The sequence below is a fragment of the Myripristis murdjan genome, chromosome 24, assembly GCF_902150065.1.
Source record: "Myripristis murdjan chromosome 24, fMyrMur1.1, whole genome shotgun sequence".
In the NCBI taxonomy this organism is placed as follows: Eukaryota; Metazoa; Chordata; class Actinopteri; order Holocentriformes; family Holocentridae; genus Myripristis; species Myripristis murdjan.
Genome location: NC_044003.1, coordinates 19,858,936 through 19,865,621, shown reverse-complemented (window position 1 = coordinate 19,865,621; position 6,686 = coordinate 19,858,936).

Sequence of the window (6,686 nt, the reverse complement as noted above, 5' to 3'; positions counted from 1 at the left end):
ACTGTCCAGGAGGCTCCTGGGACAGATCAAGGCCTCCAGGAATGATGTCTTCTTCGGGAAAGGTTACCGCTGTAAACAAAAAACAAATCTACATGTAATCAATTTTGTTGTGATTGTTTGAATCATGATGCAATATGCCTCTCTTCCCTGCTTGCAGGTTGCAAAATAGTGTGAAAGCAGTGACAAGAAAAATACAAATTCAATCAGAAGGCTAGAGGAACAGCAGGAAGATAAAGAATGTGTTGTGTTGCTGATCTGCTGAGCTGGGCCTCACAGGAAGCATCACCTGAAAAACAGGACTCTGCTCCCAGCCTGCACTCTGTTTTGGAAAGAAAAGGCCACAGCCAGTGTAATATAATGTGATGTAGTTATTGCAGTTTCTACCTGTTGCCAGTAGAGGTCAATAGAAACCATGGATGACTTAATGTGCCTTTCAATGTGTCTTCATTTGAGGGCTATTTCTGTTACAGGGATTTTATATTTAATTTGGTCAGAGCTTTGGTGCTTTCACATGTAAGGGTAATAACTCTGAATTTCAGCATTGAAATATTTCATTGTTATACCACAGAAAAGTTTGGTGTACATCGCCAGAAACACCTAAACACTTCACTCCACAGAAACTACACTCCGCAGATGTAGCACATGTTTTACTGTAATTGTTCTATAGATTAATACTGAAGACACCAAACTATGAAAGAACACCTCATGCAGAAAACAAAAAAGTGTTAAACAAACCAGAATATGTTTTAATTAAAAAAAAAAAAAAAAAAAAAAAAAATCATTGAATGAGAAGATGTGTCCAAACGTTTGACTGGTACTGTAAGCGATGACATTTTTAAACAGAATCAGTGGTTGTGTAGTAGGTAAATCAAGTCCTGGTTGAAAATAAGTGAAACGATCCTTTAAGACAATGGCCCTTGCTGAAGACTGCCACTCAAACAGCCACAAATCTTTTTGTCAGTTTTAACCTAACAATTGTATAATATTCATGAAATTCATATTTAGTAGTGTAGAGTAGAACTACCTCTTATTTCCACACTGCCATCTATACTATGCATACACTTTGCATTTTGCACTTTGACTGTAACCACAAAGTAAACCACATTTCATTCAACACAGTGCCATCTTATTCTTCTACTTCACAACATCATGTTTGATCTTACATGTATGTTAGTTGCTCTTTGACTCGAAATAGACTGCAGGGCCATGCATGCCATGTTAATCAGGAAAGACAGAGTGCCCAGGCCCACCGAAAATTCAGAATATGCCAGCTTTCTCCACTCTGCTGCCATCTGCTGGATAATTTGATTACTTACTGTAATCAAATTATCTTTACATGTGTCTTACAGTTTTTTTCGATTGCTTACACACTAAGAACATCTGCTTAAACCAATGTGACAAAACTTGAACTCATTGGAACTAAACTTGAACACTTATGTTCAAAATATAAAACACATCAGGTTATAAGAAAACCTGAGACACACACGTGAAAGCACTTACTTAGAAAACTGAACACCAATCATTCAGGGCCGAAGCACTACAAACAGACCCCAGGTCAGCCATTTTGAGAACTTTGCGTGGAGGCAGTGAGAGAAAGAGGCACAGGAAGACATCGTATGCGATGTAGATGAGATTTTGTAGCTGTTCGTGGTTTGATTTTGTTGTACTGTTTTATTTTTGCTTTACATACTATGTATGTATGTTTATTTATGTTTGTCAACTCAGAAACCATGGTTTCAAAACAGTAAACCCATCGGCCTAATGAGAGGCTCTCTTCCCAAAATAACACATTTTGTTTGCAAAAGGCTCTTACCATGACAAAACATTTCAAACATGCAGCAAAAGCACATTTTGTCAGCGCCCAATACAACTAATCCACTCACTCACTCACTTCATACTCAACTCAAAAATGCAACACAGCCTTTTCAGTCTGAGCAGGTTCAACCTTACTTTTTCCAATAGGCACATATTTACAATATGTGACGATGTAAATCGTAGCAAAAGCCAATATTTCCCTCAAACAACTCAACTTCTGCCCAAATGAGTAGATTCCTTCAGTCAGCTCTACTGTACTGTAACACAGCTGACAGCAGAATACAAAATACAGCTATCAGTTTGAACCAGGTTCCCCTGTGAGCTACACATTAAAATGTGAACTTACAGTAAAGAACTGCATCCAAGAAAGGCTTTGAAGTGAAATTTTACTGTGTTGATGGAAAAACTGAAATACTGTAATTCACATACAGTATTACACAGAAAAACTCAAAGGAGTTGAAAAAAATACAGAATACAATTTATAGGCCCTTTTTTTGTAGGTGCATACTGACTGATTGGTGATTGGTGGAAAGGGCAGTGATGCAGGTGCACTAGTGGTTTCATAGAGATGCAGGTGCAAAAGAGTGTGAAAAATGTGTGAATCCAATGAAAAGGTATGAACACATTTGCAAAAGAAAACCTCTGCTGTGGTTTGGAGGTGAAGTTGACGACAAAGTGGATCCCAGTTTCATTATACTGGAAAAAGTGATTGAAAAAACTGTACTGTAAAGTACAATATACTGTATACTGTATACAGTTGACAGAGTTGACACCTTTCTTATTTATTTTTATTTTTTGGTTATTTGGGTAACAGCTGTTACTGTGAAAAGATGCTTAATTTCTGTTTTGAGCTTTGCAGAATTCTTTTTGAAGAAATAAATGAAAAGCAGTAAAAACTGCAGTGTTTTGTGTTAAGTATGTTATTGTGTTGCTTGCTGCTGTGAAAGTGTGTTCATATTAGAGAAATGTGTATCCTTTTGTTATCAGAGTTGCATTTTGACAAAGGATTTTTAAGTTTTGATGACAGTGTTTCAGTTTGCCATAAATGTGAATGGTTTATTTCCAGGTGTTGTGTCTTATTTGCATTGTGTTTAGAGTTTTGGCACAGTGAGCAAAGCATTTGCAAAATGAGTTCAATCAATCAAAAAAAAAACAAAAAAAAACTGTAATCACAATCATTGCTCAAATACGGAGCACTGAGCAAATAACATATATACACTTCAAATTAACAATCATGTCATAAACTAAATCAGAGAGAGAGAGAGAGAGAGAGAGAGAGAGAGAGAGATGTTAGCAGTAAATTTGAATTTTACTGTTGTAATTCTTGCTTTTTGAAACTAGTTTCTGTCATAAGCCAAATGACTTTTGGCTGGGGAGCTACTGTACACTATTATATTTGAATCATAGATATTTTATTGGGAAAGGGGAGCTACACCAGGCAGAGATCTGTGGTCTACTCTCGTTTCTTTTCGCATATTTTTTAAGTTTTTTTTTTTTTTAATATCAAACAAAGCATTTCTACTTTATTTGATAGTGACAGTAGAGAGAGAGACAGGAAAGGCATTGGAGAGAGAGAGGAGGGATGACATGCAGCAAAGAGCCTGAGCTCAGGTGTTTGTGTTGGTTTTTCCCTCACTCTTCTTCCTGTTTGCTCTCTCTCTCTCTCCTCTTTCTCTTGACCTCTCGCTCTACTCTCCATTGCTCAGCCTTAATGTGCAATACTATAATATAGTATTGCACATTTCATACTAGGTTTGGGCGATTGTTTCTATTTTCATATCGTCCAATCGTGGCCATCACTGATAGACAATCCGATCACCAGACAGGCTGTGACAGTGTGCCAGTAAAATGCCAGCATGGACGACTTATGCTTAGTGTGGGAGAAAAACATTTTATATTTGGGAATATTATGGCTTTTACCCAGATGCCAAAGGTGAGCCTGGGGTACCGAGCACTGTGTCTGTGCTCGGTACCCTGTGACACAGCAACACACACACATGCCGTAGCAAGCACAGCAACAGCCTGTGTTTGGTGCAACAACTTCTCAGCATCATGATCCATTACATTATCCAAATCATGTCTATAAGGCTAATTACTCCCATTGAGCGCAGAGCACAGTTTTGGGGATCAGGTATATGGAGAATGGGGTGTCAGATCCATGGAAAAAAGATGGAAAACCGGCTTGTAATTAAAAATTTAAAACTTTTAACTTGTCACTTGTGCTGATTAACAGGTTTCAGCAGGCGGACAGTGCTCTACCACAAACATCTCAAAATGCAGAGTAGAGCACAGAGTCTAGGGATTAGTTTGTAAACATCGTAATTCCGATAGTATTTTTATTATCGCCTTAATATCAGTAAACTGTATTTCAAACTGTAGTCATGAGGATTCCAAGCTGCCTCTCATGGAGAATTTCAGTTACAGTTACAATTCACATTTGGCAGATGCTTCTATCCAAAGTGATGTACATTTGAGGAATAATATAATAAATAAAAAGATAATAAAGAAAGGGAAAGTTAAATCTCAATTCAAGGACAGTGAAGGCAAAATGCTAGAATCTGATTGGCTGGCAATGAGTTACAGTTATACATGACAGACTGCAGCGGGATGTTCTCGATTTCTTTCATTAAAAATCAAAGTCAAAAATTTTATGTTGAATGAACTAACTTTGGCAATCAGTCAGTTATTCAATCAATCAATAAGGGTAGGATGCTCATAATGTATTACCTATCTCGAGAATGTTTCAAGTGTCTACATGATGTCTCTATAAAATTAATAGAGTGGGGTATAGAAAAATATATAACTAAATAAATAAAGTAACTCCATACAAAGAAGATAAGAAAAATGAAAAAAACATTTGCATACCCTATAAGAGTGACAAAAAATAAAATATACTAAAATATACAGTACAGGCCAAAAGTTTGGACACACCTTCTCATTCAATGCGTTTTCTTTATTTTCATGACTATTTACATTGTAGATTCTCACTGAAGGAATCAAAACTATGAATGAACACATGTGGAGTTATGTACTTAACAAAAAAAAGGTGAAATAACTGAAAACATGTTTTATATTCTAGTTTCTTCAAAATAGCCACCCTTTGCTCTGATTACTGCTTTGCACACTCTTGGCATTCTCTCGATGAGCTTCAAGAGGTAGTCACCTGAAATGGTTTTCACTTCACAGGTGTGCCTTATCAGGGTTAATTAGTGGAATTTCTTGCTTTATCAATGGGGTTGGGACCATCAGTTGTGTTGTTGTGTGTTGTGTGCAGAAGTCAGGTTACTACACAGCCGACAGCCCTATTGGACAACTGTTAAAATTCATATTACGGCAAGAACCAATCAGCTAAATAAAGAAAAACGAGTGGCCATCATTACTTTAAGAAATGAAGGTCAGTCAGTCCGGAAAATTGCAAAAACTTTAAATGTGTCCCCAAGTGGAGTCGCAAAAACCATCAAGCGCTACAACGAAACTGGCACACATGAGGACCGACCCTGGAAAGGAAGACCAAGAGTCACCTCTGCTTCTGAGGACAAGTTCATCCGAGTCACCAGCCTCAGAAATCGCAGGTTAACAGCAGCTCAGATCAGAGACCAGATAAATGCCACACACAGTTCTAGCAGCAGACCCATCTCTAGAACAACTGTTAAGAGGAGACTGCGCCAATCAGGCCTTCATGGTCAAATAGCTGCTAGGAAACCACTGCTAAGGAGAGTCAACAAGCAGAAGAGATTTGTTTGGGCCAAGAAACACAAGGAATGGACATTAGACCAGTGGAAATCTGTGCTTTGGTCTGATGAGTCCAAATTTGAGATCTTTGGTTCCAACCGCCGTGTCTTTGTGAGACGCAGAAAAGGTGAACGGATGGATTCCACATGCCTGGTTCCCACTGTGGAGCATGGAGGAGGAGGTGTGATGGTGTGGGGGTGTTTTGCTGGTGACACTGTTGGGGATTTATTCAAAATTGAAGGCACACTGAATCAGCATGGCTACCACAGCATCCTGCAGCGACATGCCATCCCATCCGGTTTGCGTTTAGTTGAACCATCATTTATTTTTCAACAGGACAATGACCCCAAACACACCTCCAGGCTGTGTAAGGGCTATTTGACCAAGAAGGAGAGTGCTGCGGCAGATGACCTGGCCTCCACAGTCACCGGACCTGAACCCAGTCGAAATGGTTTGGGGTGAGCTGGACCGCAGAGTGAAGGCAAAGGGGCCAACAAGTACTAAACACCTCTGGGAACTCCTTCAAGACTGTTGGAAAACCATTTCAGGTGACTACCTCTTGAAGCTCATCAAGAGAATGCCAAGAGTGTGCAAAGCAGTAATCAGAGCAAAGGGTGGCTATTTTGAAGAAACTAGAATATAAAACATGTTTTCAGTTATTTCACCTTTTTTTGTTCAGTACATAGCTCCACATGTGTTCATTCATAGTTTTGATTCCTTCAGTTAGAATCTACAATGTAAATAGTCATGAAAAAAAAAAGAAAACACATTGAATGAGAAGGTGTGTCCAAACTTTTGGCCTGTACTGTATCTATAGAATATCTATCGACCTTTCACCTTTGAACCTTTGCGTAGACTAAATGTGTTATATTTTGCAGATATAATGAAATATATCTGCAAAATATTCTATGCAATAATAGAATATTTATAATTTATAATACATAATTTATAATAAACAAGAAGGACATGCTGTGGGTTAAAAAATGTCAGTATTAATTAAGTGCATGAGCAAAACATGGGCTAAAACATAAAAACAAGCTGTCATTGTCTCCTAAATTGCTCTCTAGAGATGTTTGGGTACTGTCACATAACACAATGTTGCAAAATAAAGGCACTCCCACCTGACTGAAGCATCCGTC